The sequence below is a fragment of the Rhinolophus hipposideros genome (genome assembly GCF_964194185.1).
Source record: "Rhinolophus hipposideros genome assembly, chromosome: 15".
In the NCBI taxonomy this organism is placed as follows: domain Eukaryota; kingdom Metazoa; phylum Chordata; class Mammalia; order Chiroptera; family Rhinolophidae; genus Rhinolophus; species Rhinolophus hipposideros.
Window position 1 is genome coordinate 2,519,484 of NC_138061.1, and position 15,712 is coordinate 2,535,195.

The following is a 15,712-nucleotide window of genomic DNA, read 5'->3' on the forward strand; positions in this document are numbered from 1 at the left end:
GCCTATTCTCTAGGCTGGCTAGACTAGGAGAGTTGTCAAGCTGCAATCCCTACCTCATTTGAATTAAAATAAGAAGTATATGCTGATTTGATCTTTCAAAAGCAAAAGCGTTCCATTTCACATTGGCTAAGACTGGCCAAGCTCGAGAGTGTATGACTTTCTCCATGCTCCCCACCTATTAGCATCATTTGTGGGATGGACTCAGGGTAGAACCTGGTGTTATTTGCTATTTTACTTACAGCCATCGACCTGTTACCCTCCACGTAACCGAAACACGATTAGCCAATAATCGACGCCGAGTGGCTGGGAACACGTGCTCCCTCTCTTTCTTCACAAATGAAGTTTGTTGTTGTTGTTTGTGTGTGTTTCTGTCCAGGGTAAGCATGCTGCTTATACTACAGCACCCCTTTGTGTGTGTGTGTGATACCAAATAACATTTTATATTTTTACCAAAATACCTGTAGAGCTGACAGAGCATGATGCATTCATTTTCCTTGATTTTGTAGTGAGGGAAAAGGCTAGCATGAATAATTCAAAAATAATGCTGAGACGGTTAAGATTTAGTATTGGAGAGGTCATCACAGTTGGGAGAAATGAGCTAGGAGACTATTACTATTCCACGATCTTTGAATCTCAAGGTGACATCATTATTATTTCTCTATATCTATAATGTGGTGCTGCAAGCAGCTTATCGCTGTGTTTCTCATGTAGGGGAGAAAGATCAATTACATACAGACCTCAAAATGTGAACCATAAGCACAGTGCCCAATAAAACTGTCATTAACAGTCCCCACAATTTTAGCCGCATGCTTCCAGGTCAAGCTGCTTTAAAAATGATAACTGACATTGAAAGGTTGAATAAAGAGCATTCGCTCTAAAGGGAGCCATTTCTTAGCCAAATAACTGAAACTCTTTAATAACACTTGCTAATTTCGATCTGAACTGGGAAACGTACCCTAATGTTAAGCTTAGCCCCAAGAATGCTTGGAAGAAGCCCCCGCATCCCCTCTGAAAAACAGGTTTGTTACAGGACCCACGTCGACCGCCAGCAGTCTTGGGCGAGCATAAAGCAGACTCATGCAATTGTATTTAATTTATTCCTATTTCCAACCAGAAGCAGGAAGACATCACCAAAAAATAAAGTGCGTGCTAGCCTGGTGTCTGCAGTGCTTCCCTCACCATATGTTACCACGACGTAATCAGCAATAAATCTGGCTTTCTCTGGAACGGGATTAAAAAACACCTCGACATTCAAAAATATTAAAATGGAACAGAGCTCTTACTGCTGCAAAACCCCCCTTTTTTTCCTACCCCAAAGGGTCCCTACATGTTTAAAACATCTTTTTCACTTCACAGAATTTTACAAGACTTCCCACCAGCTTACTTTTTAATTAAAACGTTCCTGTCGGTGTCAGACCTCTGAAACATCACATTTGGTTTAAAGGTGTAACAGTTCGGAGCGTTTGTGATCTTTGTAAGAGGGGATCCAAAAGTACCGCAGGTTTTTTTTAAGTGGTGCAAAGGCAGTCTGAGGCAGTGCTGACGCTCCACGTCACCACATGCCCTCCCATCCATTGTACCCCCTGATTCATGGGGGCCGTTGCTGACAAGACGCCCAGAAACCTTGGGCCGGAAGCCATGCTGTTGTTTTTTTAGGTAATTTTGATAACGATGAGTTATTTCTGTATCAGCCTCCATAATAATGCTCCGCTATTATTACTATTATCATCATCATCATTATTATTTTATGGATAATAATTCCCTGCTTTGTCTCCCTGAATTTTACTTAAAAGTTTAGAATTTATCCTTCTTGTGAAAAGATGATCTGTAAGGTGAAACGAAATGCCTGTGACAGTTACGGCTGATTGACTTCCTAACAGGCATTTCTCCTCCTTCTCCTGTCCCTCTTCTTCCCTTCCTCCTCTTCTAGCTCCATCTCTTTCCGTTCTGTCTTTGTAGCAGCCAGCCAGGGAACTGCCATCCGAGGATGCTGAATGAAGGACTAGGGCCAGGGTCTTCGCGGATGTCATGGCGGTCCTGATTCACCCACGTGAGGTCTGCTCTTCACCTGCTTCCTTCCGTGGGACACTCAGACTTCGTTGCTGAGCCGCTTGGAGCTGGTCCCCGTGTCATGGGTGGCGATCATCCTGACTCACACAGTGTGTGAAGCGGAAAACGGCTCTACAGAGTCAAGCTGTGGTTAGAGCCCTGGCTGTGACTTAGGGAAGGACAGCGGTGAGAATGGGCCAGATTCCACACGCTCGGGAGCTGTGTCTGCCTGGATGGGTTGAATACCCCATTGGCTGGTAATGTTTAGCTGAGAGAAACACCGAATCCATTCTTCTCAAAACATCGAAGGGAAATCAAAGCATGGTGGCCACAGGGGTCGAGGACAAAGGCATAAAAAACGACAACATAAGTCCACATTGGCAGCATTCGGTGTTCATGGCTTTTACCTACACAGTCTCTGCTTTAACCTCTGTGTCTTGGCACCCAAACTCTCCAAAGTCTCCTACTGCTGAGCAGAAGCCCCTGGAGACAGACGTGGGCAGCCCCTACAGCTCGCATTTCCCTGCCAGCTGAGGGCTAGCCTGGCATCTGTAAAGCACTGGCCCAGCCACCGGCCCCAGCGTTTGTGTCCTGGGGCTGCCGTAAAAAAGGACCACAGGCCAGGTGGCTTAAAACGATAGAAATGTGTTCTCTCAACGTTCTGGAGGCCAGATGTTCAAAATCAAGGTGTCGGCAGGCCTGGTTCTTCTGGAGGCGCAGAGGGCAGACGTCGGGGCCTCTCTCCTAGCTTCTGGTGGCTTCCGGCTGTCCTTGGGGTCCTCCAGCTGTAGACACATCGCTCCCGTCATTGCACCCATCCTCTCCTCTGCATGCCCTTGGGTCTCTGTATCTCAAATCTCCCTTTTCTTAAAAGGAGACCCGTCATCGCATAGGATCTGCCCCAGGTCCTGGGGGTGAAGACTTGAATGTACATGTTGGGGACACACTACCTACTGTAGTCACTACTTGTCAAATGAGCGCTGTGCTAAGGCAGCGGCTTCCAAGGGCCATGGGAAAGGGCCCGAGAGTTTTGAACATGCACAGCTGTCCCCCTGGTATCAACATCTTAGAGAGGACTTCTCCAAAATCACCACCAAACTCCGAGTTTCTCCCGCCCCCTCTCCGCACAGTAACAGACTCTGGGTTCCGCTGTCTGCGCTGGAGAGCAGTGCTGGGAAGCTGCCTGTGCAGATGCTGGGGGCTGGGCACTGGTGTGGGCGGAGCGGGCAGCAGCCCGGGAGCCTGCGTCCCTGGTCCTACCCTGGGGCTGTCTTTGAAGTTGGAGGCGTATCTCACACCACAGGGACAGAGCAGGGAACAGAGACCCAGGTGGGCTCTGCTCTCCCCATCGACACTCTGTTCAAAGAGAATAGTTTGGGCAACACCGAGCAAATAATGAATGAATGGCGGGGTCTGGGCCGGCCCAACGGGGGACCTGCTTGCACAGGTCTGGCCTCCCATGCTCTTTGCATCTCCTGCCGGAGCTCTGCTTGGCTGGGGACTCCGCCGGAGACGGGGCAGCCCCGTGCCTTTTGTTTTGTTTTTAACAATTAATATTTATCATGCTGTCCCAAAAACACTCTCTACTGACACAGGTAGAACACAAACAGTCACTATGGCCGTGTCTTATTGACTCACCTGTGCCTGGGGGAAGGTGGAGGTGGCCCGTGCACTGGGCACAGGCTTCCATGGGTGGGACGGCTTTAACACTGAAGTCTTCTCTTGCCAGACTTTCTGTGGCTGTGTCCCTTTGGTCCATAATCACAGCGAATGGGCTGGCCACAGACGCATCAGGGACATAAAATGGTCTAACACTACATTGACTATAAATAGCACAGCCGTAAGTGAGATTACTTTGCAGATAAGAAACAATCACGTCATTAAGCAAAGGTGTTTAGTGTATCCGTCACCCTAACTTTGATTTATAGCAAGGCATTTGTCTGTCACCAGCACAATAGAAGCTATAATGCAACTCAAGGGTTTAAACAGAAAATTAAGATGAATATTGCTGCTAGCAGTTTGGTTTGCACAGATGCAAAATGGGTGGGCCTCCCCGGCTGCCCGCAGGCTGGCCTTGGCCCAGCTTCCTAGGCCCAGAGGCTAAAGACTGCCTGGGGGTGGCAGAGAAATTCGCCCGGGGGCTGCAGGCTGGGGCTGCTCAGGGCAGGAGGCGGTGACAACCAGAGGCAAAAGCGCCTCCCAACCTGGGTTTCTCCAAAGGGAATAATGCATTCTAAATGGCCAGGGCACCCCTTTTTATTGGAGACTTGCCCCCAGAAATATGGAAAGGAAACCATGATTAGAGTTATTTTCACAAACATCATGTTTAAAAATGCCACCTTGCTAAACACAGATGCTCCCGTATTCGATTCCATTTTAATCCAGGAAACAGTTTTGGAAAACCTGTCGTGAGCCAGCACTGAGCCCGGGGAGTATAAGGAGGGATAAGATAGGTTTGTCCTCCAGGGGTTCGTCACCCAGTCGGACAACCACAGTGTTAGGCACGGCGTCCCTGGCTGAGCCAGTGCGAGGTGGCCGAGCTCGGGAGGAAGGTGGCGTGACGACGGCAGCGTCCAAGGTATGGTGGCATGCGGGATTCACGGGAGCAGAGGACTCTCCTGGGTTGGGAAAATCAGCAAAGAGGAAGGGAAGGCGGGCTGTAAGAGCCTCTCCAGGCTGCAGATATCCTGGGCTGAGAAAGGTGGGGCCAGTACCTGTCCTGAGATGTGGTCTGATGGCGCCAGCTGGGATGCAGGGTTCCGACTCGGCCTGTTCACCAGCCCAGGACGAGGCTGGGGCGGGGGGAGGCTAGGAAGACAGCCGGCGCCTGTGAGGAAGGGCCAGGAGGTCGCACTTACCTGGGTGGGTGAGGGTGTCACTGAAGGCTCTACCTGGATGAACTGCGTGGTCTGACATGGAGCGCATCAGAGAAAAGGCACAGGGCAAGGAGAGGCATGGGCCACGGGCCTAACAGGCTAGGGCTGGACACCCTGGAGTGGATGTGGACGGTGGCAGTCAGTGGCTGGGCTGAGTGAGTACCTGCTCATTCTCAGGGGTGGAGCCAAACGAAGGTGCTGGCGGGGAAACCTTGCGGGACAGGTAAGTAAGTCTGGAGGTCATCTTCATGAAGAGCCCTTGCACAAACAGTTGTTTTGTCAACATGGTTACGGAACTTGATAAGACAATGGGATTAATCCCTTTTCAGACTTGTGGTTATGAAGTGTCTTTTTGGGAATGAATGAAATGCTACACACACAGTTAGGAAAAGATTAATTGAATGATTCCTCCTGACCAGCCAATCATGAGCAGTCATTAAGCTCCTACTGTGTGCTGCCTAATGCTGGGCTCTGTGGTGGGGAAGGAGCAGTGGGGCTCAGGCCCTCCTGCCAAAGCCTCCTCGGACCCTGCCCCTCCCACCGCCACGGACACGTCGGGAACAGACACTCTAAGGGGCTACAGAAGGAGATGCATCCTCATCGCCAGGAGTGGTCTCTGTACTTCAGAGGTAACGCGCACGTATGTAGTTTAAATTTAGGAGTTGCAGTGCTATCTCGGGGCAAATGAAAGCAACATGGTGTGTCCTCAGTGGTGATTCTTGAAGGCATGGGTTAGTGAGAAGTGCTCTTGATGCTGCTACGAAGTCTTATAACCCACTTACTACAAAATGCCATGAAAATCTGAACAGACTCTGTGGTTCATTTTCTGCAAGCTGCTATTTCAAAATGGCTCAGCATGTCACTCAGTCCTTCAGACTAAACTAGTCCCTGAGCCAGCATCACTGAACCTTCCAGCGGGGCGCAAGTAGCGAGACACCTTTGCAAATACATAGCCAAAGTTGAAAGATGTCATGGACCCGTGCTCTCATCCAACCAACGTCAACTGAGGACCTGCCGTTCCCTGGCCCCTTCTGCAGGCTGACGGGACATCTGTGAAGGCAAGATGTCGCCTCCTTAAGGTCTGGAATGGTGCTGGGGCCACCGGGGTGGGACGGTGGCTGCCACCCAGCCCTTTCCCAGTCTCACCCGTCCTTAGGCCCTGCAGCTGGGGACACTGCTGTCCATCGTCAAAACCAGCCCCAGCCAGTGTCCTCGCGCATATACTGCGGCAGTCTCATCAGGTTGTTGTGTATCCCAGGTGGATATCCGTTTAATGCCTCCTAATTAAGGGCTCATTGATTTTTGCTAGTACATATCCCAAGAATATACTTGTTTGTTTATATAAATTGAGCGTCAGTTTTTCCTGTAAGTCAGATGTATGGGTTTAAAGAAAGCCGTATTCAGGTAGCGAATGGTCACAGTTTCTGCACTCGGACTGATGGCAGGGGCCCTGTTTTCTTTGGATTATCTGCCTGCTCACCCTCTGCACTGCACACCCTCCCCAGTGCCTTGGCTGTGCGACGACACAGTCGGACCCTGCTGGTTCCCAGGCGCCGAACCCCAGCTCCCTCCTCTGCGTCCTTTCCTCTCCATTGCCCCAGGAGACTGGGCCTCAAAATGCCTTCCTGGGCCTCACCTTTCCCATCCTCTGTTGACATGAGCTGCAGTCCAGGACCCACTGGGGTCAGTGCCAGGAGCTCGGCATGGGCTTCACGGTCCATCACGTTACCTGTCCGTGGCCCAGTGAGTCCTCCCTGCCATGATCCAAACAGCACTCTTCCCTTTGTCTAAACATGGCCGCAGCCGGTCACCATCCTCACGGACCGCTTCCCTGGATTGGCTAGCTGAGAGGACAGAAATCACCTTGAAGCCTAGATAGCTCAGGGCACCAGTGGGACCCACCTGGGAGAGGTGGCACCTAGGAAGGGACAAATCGGTAATGGCAATACCAGTAACTAAGCCTTGCTGAGCGCTCGCTGTATCCTGCCAGCATCGTGGTAACTGCACTGTATCTATGCTGGCGTTTGACCTGCGGAGCGACACCATGGCTGTCCAGACGTCCTGACCCAGGTCAAGGAACCCCCCAGGGCCACGTGGATTTAATGTCAGCGCTGCGATCCCAAGGCAGCTCTGGCTGACTCAAAGCTGCAGGGAGTGGGGGGACAGGGCTCCCCACTGAATTCCAGCCACTGCTAAGCATGTGCTCGAGAGTCGCTGGGCTTCAGCTTGCTGACTGCAGAGTCCTGGGCCCCACCTCCAGGGAGCCTGGTCCTGTCGGCATGGCGGAGTGGACCCAGGCCTCTGCATTTTCAGCTGGCCCTGCTGGGGATCCCGACACTGGCCTTGGGCTCCGCAGCCTGGGGCTTGTCCAGTCCTTTTCCTCCATCCTCAGACGGTGGTGAGTGGAGAGCAAGTGCAGGTCTGGACTTGCAGACTCCGGCCTCTGCTCTTCCCTTCCTTCAGCTCTCTCTGAGGCCCAGCTTCTTCATGACAACCAGGGCTGGCCCCCTTCTGCTTCCCCACAAAGGGAAGGCAGACATGCTCTGAAATCACTTCCCAAGCCAGTGAGGTCGTCTGTCTGCAGCACCCCGGAGATCCTGGCTTGAATTAATGAGACAACGCTGCCCCTCCCAGGAGGGGTTTACACTGCAGCCTGTGAGGGGGTAAGGCCGTCCACTGGAGCGTCCACTGGAGTGTCCTGTCCACTGGAGCGGCTCGGTCATCCGCCCTGAGACAACCCTGTGGAGCCAACGCTAGGAGTAAGAAGGGAGGATGGAAGGGGACATGACCGGTCTTAGACTCTGGCCCTTTTGCTAGATGGACGCTGTTTGGTTTTCCTTGGGCTCGAGAACAGCAGGCATCACTGGCTGGCTTAAGAAAGGGGGCAGGTGGCAGACGGGCCCCCACAACCCTTCCCTGCTATCAAGTCTGTCTTTCTCAGGGTGCTTTGCATAAAAATTACCTGGGATGCTTGTAGAAGTGCTGAGTCCTGGGACACACAGCAAACATACTGAGTGGGCGTTTCTGGAGGCGAGGCCTGGATATCTGCATCTTAACAAGCTTCCCACGTGACTTGGTGCTGTATCATAGCGACCCATTTGCTGCAAGAAACAGAATCTCCACCGAACTATAGTCTGCCCTAAACAAACAGAGAGTTTTTGTTTTCAGGTAGAAATCTGTACGAAGACATGGGCCAGAGTTGTTACTGCCACTCCACAATGCCACATGGCGGGTCCTTTCTGTCTCTTCCATCTGCCATTCTCAGCACGTCAGCTTCTGTCCAAAATCTCCTTGCCTCATGGTTGCAAGATGGCTGCCACAGCTGTAGACAGAGTCCAGGTTTAAGGCAGAAAAGATGAGGAAGAGGGAAAAGAATTGTGCTAGCAACATTTACCCTCTTTTATCAGGAAAGTCAAAGCTGTCCCAGAAGCAACTCCTTTCCCCACCTCACAATCCATTTTTGCTTAAATCTCTTTGGCCAGAATTAGGTTTCATGACCGCTTTTCACCACAAAGGAGGCTGGGAAAATAGTGCAAAACGTTGAAATGATCTGTCACCTGGAGCTGGACACAAAAGTTGGAATCTGTTCACAAGTAAGAGGGGCGATGGGCAGCCCAGTGTCTGCATACAGCTGCCCGCTGAAATAAAAGGTCACTTCAGTAACATGGATCAGCCAAGGGCCCGACGGTGATTCGTGTGTGGCCGAGGTGTGAGAAGGGCCTTACAGACACACAGCTCCCCTCCTCTCTCATCACCTCTTCTCGTCCTAACAAGCCCTACATCGCAACTTTCGTCAATGCCTGAACAAACAAACAAACAAACAAACACAAAACTTTCGTGATTAAAAGGACCATTTCTTTGGGGGAAAATGAAGGTGGAATGGAAAATGAAGTGGCTCAGTGCCCCTAGTACTAAGTTAAGGCGTCGGAAGGAAGCTGGCATCCTCCCGTCGGTTCCAGACCTGGAACTCCGGGCGCGTTGCTGGTCATGGAGCTTTCTAGAGCATTTGGAGGGCAGTGTTCCTGATGCCGCATGACACCCACGCCCGGGGAGGAAGACAGAAGAAAGTAACAACAAGCCGCAAGGGGCTTGGAAGAGGGACAAAGCGAGATGCTTTCTTCACAGTACAGAGTAACGTGTAATACCACATTTCTGCACAAAGTCTTCTTGGAGGGTTTTCTGGGAAAAGTTTTATGTGAATGGAGTGTCAATTTTGCAACTTCTGTAGAGAAGCAGGTGACAAGAAACGTCCGTTGGTGGCGTTTCCTATCACCGGTGATTCAAATTAATGTTTGCCTTCCTGCACTCGCGTGGCTCCTAATTCTACAAGCTCGGCTTCATATCCACTGGAACTTACATTTATTTGTAATCTCACTGCTTACACTCCACTGAACAATAAAAGAACAATAAACTTAATAAAAAGCCCAAGTGATTGGAAATTGCTCTGGGAATGGCAGTCCAGTATGAAAGCTATAAATTTCCTTGTGTGCTCGTGACAATGTCAGCTAATTTTTATGAAAAGCCCATTGCAGAACATGGCACCAAACAGTGTGATCACTTGCGTGTCAGCCATCAGACTTCCCCTGATAACAAAACAGAAAATGCATCATAAAATGATGTTTCAAGCCACAAATTCATCTTGAAATGCTCACTCAATCCAGGAACATTCCTTTTCTGACCCTGTCTTGTACCTGAACTTTGAATTAATCACTCCTTTTCTATACTCTTACACAACACCCACTGGTGCCATCATGGCGGGGAGATCTAGGAAAACAACCACCAGAAACGGCAACGACCTTGATTGGCCCCCACTAGAGACTCTGAGGTTGACATAATTATTCCATGCAACAACACCAGTGATCAAGGAGCCTAAAAACTTAATGTGAAGCCATTATCTTCGACAATACACTTTTAAATAAACCACTGGGGGCCTGTTTCTCGTGGCTGTAACCCGGTGGGAGTGCCCTGTCACCCGGTCGTCTCACAGGACTGTGGAGGAGAAGGAACTGGGCTACCCTTCGGTGTTGAAATCATCCTTTTTGCCTAATCGCTTATGACGGCGTCAGACCTGCTTTTCAGTCCCCGATATGCTGCATGTTCCAGAAAGTCAAGGTGGTTCACAGAAAAATACTTTGGCCAATGATTGAAAGGAAAAATAGCCACCTCGAAGAAAAATGCCTTGTGCAAATGAGTAACGTTTCAGCCATGGTAATTTATCCCCGAGCCACGGAGAGTTTGTAAACTTTATGGCTGTGAGCTGAGGAGTGGAGCCCATCTGGCCTGACTTTGTATGATTATAATCGTCAATAGACAACGCTCTAACATTTATGGTCACCCAGGGAGGAAGGGCAGGGCAGCGGGCAGGTGGGGTTTCGAACCAACCTGAAGATCAGTGTCACAACCATGCTGCCCAGAACACTGGTTCCTCATCTGGTCTCTCTGGTATCTGCCCCTGAGCCTGGCACCAAGTGGGGTCTGTGGGCATCTCCTCTACAGCATGGGTGAGGAGGGGATGACCCCCAGGCCAACAGCGGAGCCTTGTTGGGCCCTGGCTGGGTGGTGGCCTGACCCAAGGGTCCTGGGGCCTCTGGCGGGAGGTGAGAAGAGGGGGGTTGAGTGGGGAGGGATTCAGAACAGGGGACCCCGTGCCCACCACCTCCTCTCCATTTACCAGCACTTGGCAAGTTCCACAGACACACACTGGGGACTCAGGCCCGAGGGGCTGCAGAGCTGGCTCTCCCTGGATTGGCTCACCTGCCACCTGTGGGGAAAGGGCCCTCCGGGAGCCCATCCCATAAGCAGTGCCCCTGGCCCTGCCCAGATCCACATGGTCGAGGGGAGGGTGCTAGGCATTGAGCCAAAACTCTGGTGGGTGACTGGACAGTTACAGCACTATCGGGAGGGGCCCCGCCTCTGGGTTCCCAGGGGGTCTGGATCTACCAAAGTCCCCTTCAATTCTGCAGAGTCAGGGGCTGTTCGAGACAATATCTCCTAGATTGAAAATTGTGCATGTGTATGTGTGTGACACATGCTATGACTGCTCTCTCTGCCGAGGAGGCTTCTCCCTCCTCCCTTCCCCAGTGCTAAACTCCTGCTTACCCTTCAAGGCCAAGCTCAAATGCTGCCTCCTCTGGGAAGCCATCCTAGATCCTTCCAGGTCAGATGAATCTGTGTACTGTGCTTGCACTGCCCTCTATTGCAGCAGGTCTCAGCTACCTGAATCCTCACCTCCCTCCCACCTGGACTGTGGGCTGAGTGCCCTCACCTGGAGCCTCACGGCAGCTCCATCTGCAGCACAGCACCGTCCCCAGTGCCACTTGCTGTTTCTCTGCATTGAAGTAAAACTTCACATCAGGGTCTGCTTGTCTTTAAATAAGCTTGAAAGAATGGGAATCTTTATTCCATCTGCAAAATGACATGCAGCTTGCAATTTGAATAAGAAGCAGATCATGTGCAATCAGCTAAAGTACAAACTTCCGTGTTTAGTTTTCCAGAAATGCACTAATATTGCACACATAAAATTAAACCCACTTTAATAATGGTAGAAAGTTAACACTGAATGAATCAAGTCCCAGTGCTTAGCGATACGGCAATTTTCCCCCCATTTAGACGGTGTTTAAGACTTAAAAGGTGGTGCCTCCTTATGATTAATTACTAGGATATAGAGCAAACATGCGTGTTATGAAAGTCTGTTTATTTCCAGTTATGCTACTGGACTATTCTCTCTGTAACATCACCAACTGCAATGTGTTCTAATTCTTATTGGAAGTATGGCTTAAACTGTACCTGCTAAATTTAACTTGATCGGGGCAACGAAGGGGGTAAACGGGAAGCGGCTTCCACAATCTTCTCCAAAGCCATTGATTTAGCCTGTTTTGCATTATCCCATCAGCCCAAGATGGCATTATTATCATAAACTAGACACGGACATTGCTTTGTTTGTCTTCCAGGCTGTCCAATTTTGCAAGTCTTCATTTTAACCCAGTAAAATCCACTTTGGTCTTTTGTGCACAAAAATAGGCTTGGAGCTGTAATCATTAAAACATGAACGTATAGAGAGATGGGTAACTAGATTTATAATCATCCCCGTGTAATTAAGACACAGCTTTTGATTTCAATGAAATGACAATTGCATAATGGATTTAGAAAGCAAGATAAATATGAAGAGGAAGCGACATTTATGAAGTACACAGGGAGAGAAGCAGGGAGATTTATTTTTCAAGTGATAAAACATCACCCAATCACAATATTCACTTCTGTGGTTACAATTTGCCAAATGATCTCAAATCTTGTTAATTAAAAAAGGGGGAGGGTGACACTGCTAAAAGCACAAGAGATGTCTTTTGTGTTTTGAAATGGAAAGATGCCTGCTGATTTTCTCAGGGCCAGCCCACCTAGAAAAAAGCAATCTCTCAGAAATTTTTAACCAGTGAGTATGTTCACCCTTATAAATGATTCTTGTGTATACCTCCAGTTATTAAAAGCTGATTTATAATAGACTATCAAAATATTTGAGACTTTTTTTTTTAAGTTTTATGTTCTTGGTATTTGATTTCTAGAGAATAAAAAAAAATGAACTGGTGTAAAGTAATACCATTTTTTTTTTCATGGCCAGTATAGTTTAGGGAGCTACTCTGCCTCTTGCCCAATGCTTGGCTTGAGTTTTTAAAATTAAGGGTTGTTTTTTTTTTTGCCCACAATAAGTATAAAGGTAAGGATGAGAATGGAGACATCTATTTTGGCTCCAAGCCAGCCCAAATTGGCCGAGAGACAAGTTTCCTATCATTTGAAGAGCTGCCGTAAAAAATGAATCTATTGTTTTTGCCAGCCTTTATTTAGCTGTTTGCAATATATAAAAAAAGTTTCTATATTGCTCTAAAGAAAACCATTCTTATGACTTTCAATTCTACAAGACAGACAAGTTAGTCATGGCGAATGAATGTACAGGTTTCCACATGAGATTTCTGCTTTGGTGGTTCCAACATGCGATCGTTGTGCTGATGAAACTAGGATTGCTTGTCTCCTGGCGTCTAATGCCTATCTCTTAAAAATAAAAAATGAAAAAATGTACTGGCTGTGATAAAACTGAAGAAAAATGTAAGTGACATCTCCCACATGTTTTCATGGAGTTGTTACCTCTCTTACTTTGAATATGCTTGAAGAGAACCAATCTCTGTGTTGAGTGAAAATCGAGGCAAAACAAACAAAATAAAGCAGCCTTGTTTTACCATAAAACACACCAGGAATTTCCTGGCAGATCAACACGGTGAGGTTTTTATCTCTGGACACACAGTTATAAAATGCAGAACTTGGGGTCACACTTCTAATTTAGGAATGGTGGCAAAGACTAGTCCCCCAATATCTGTTTTCAGCTTTGCAATGATGACATTTTGGGGGGCCCCTGAGTGCCCAGCAGGGAAAGTGTATCATCCTGTAGCCTTGCAGCTGATCAAGGCTCCATAATTGATCAGTTCCAGTCAAGGGGATGTGGGCTGTTTCCTGGTTGTGACTCTAAGGGCAGAGGGGAGGTCCTCCTGCCACCTTGTTTGTCCCTGTATGTGGTTGCAGTGTGTTTATGTTAAGGGACACCTTGACTAGTGGCAGAGGGCAGCCTTTGGGATCAGTGATAATCATCGGTACGTGGTTAGCACTTACTGCCTGTCAGGCACTACTCTAAGGGTTTGATACCTATTATCTCACAACCACCTCATGGAGGAGGAGCCACTACATATTATTCCCATGTTACAGATGGACAACTGAGGCCCGAACAAATGGCAACCCATGAATGACACAATTGGGGTTGGCACCCAGGCAGCCCGGTCAGACTCTAGGCTCTTAACTGCTTCTCAGTAGAGCCTCTACAGATGGCCGGGCCACCAGAGGGAAGACGCTTGGTTCCTACACCACCAGCCACCATGTTAACCCTGCACCACTGAGCCAGGACTGTTATTTTGTTTCTCTGCAAAGCTGCCAAACCCACATCTTCACAAATGAAAGGGCAAGGGATGATGTACATGATTTGATTATTGAGGAAGGTAGGCAAATCTAGTCTAAATGCCCACTTGAAATGACAAGATGAGAAACCCACAACTGAAAACAAGTCAAGCCACAACCAAAATCTGAACCCCCACCTCCAGGAGCTCTGATATCCAAAACAATACATTTATGCTGTCTCAGTCCAACCCTTAGAATCTAGAGTCTCGTTAAAAAGAAAATTGTACCCCTCCCCGCACCGCTGCAAAGAAAAAGTCTAATGTCAAATAGATATTTTTCTAGAATTTATATTTTATCCTCTACTTCATAGATTGGCTTCTATCCAGGTAAAGATTATATGAAAGTTACGTCTTTTGAGGGAGGGGGAAGGTAGATTAAAATATCGTTCAATTTATACATCGTTTTGACTTTTCAAATGTTCAGAGCCATTCAATTTGGTTACATTTATGTTGTTAAACCTTTTTGTTTTTCCTGAAGTTAGTGATTGCCTCTTTTTTTAATTATTATTATTTTTTCACTTGCTTAATTTTGCTTGCTGAATTTATTTGCTTCATACCCCAGGTCTTTGCCTGGGATATAAAACTTCTTTTGATGGGGTCACACATGAGAAAATCAACCAATCAATCAACCAATCAGGTCCATTCCTTAGCCAGAGCCATCCTTCCAGGCTCCTCTCTTTTCCTGCTTCAGTTTCCCAGTAACATTCTAGGAGAAGGTGTACGGAGGTGAGTTTTTGAGACTTCGCATGCCTGAAAAGGTTGATTCCATCCTCACCTCACACTAATCTAATCACTGGGCTGTGCACACAATTCTGGGTTGTGAAGACTCTTTTCTCAGAACATTGCTTCCAATGTTGCTGTCGAGAACCCGAATTCTTATTTTGTTTTGTATGAGACCAATTTCCTCTTCACCTTTGCTAGAGCATCGGAGAATTTCCCCTTTATCCCTGGTGTCCTAAAATTCCATGATGATCCACCTTCGTATGGGATTATTTGCATTCATTGGACTGTACGTTTGGTAGACTTAAATCTAGTGACCAATGGCCTTTAGCTCTAAGGACATAAAAACAAAAACAAACAAAACAAAACAGGACTTCTTAATTATCTCCCCTTCATCTGCTTTGCTTTCTCTTTACAGCATTCTTACTATTTAAATATTAGACCTTCTTCATGACTTCTTATAAGCTCTTTATTTTTTTCTCTCCTATTTCCCATCTCTTTAATATTTTGTCCTACTTTCTTGGCAGTTTCCTCAATTTTATCTCCTAAATCTTTACTGCACTGGAAAGCACTGTAACCATATTTTAAATTTCCAAGGACTCTTCATTGTTTCCTGAATATCCCATTTTAAAAATTGTCTTACATTTTTGTTTCATGCATGCAAAAGCCTCTCAACTCTGAGAATACTAATTACACATGTATTGGACATTTCATTCCACTCACTTCACACTCTGTTTCCTATGAGTTGTCTCACCATTTACTGATGTTGATGCTTCCTTTCAAATTAGTGGCTTTCGACAAATGTGTGGGGTCTGCTGGCTGTGTGATGTGAGGCCCCAGAGGTCCCACTGGAAGCACTGTCTGTCAGTGAGGGGCTGCTGGGCGGGGAGCCTGGACAAGCCATGGAGGTGGGCATGGAGGTCAGCATCCTCTTTTAAGTGTGTTGACTTCTACAGAGAAAAGTCCCCCAAACTTCTTTCTGGATGCTATAAGTTCTAGGAGATGAGAGGAGAAGAAAACTGGGCTCACAGCATTTAACACACAGACTCTCACTTAATTCTCTGCCCTCGATAT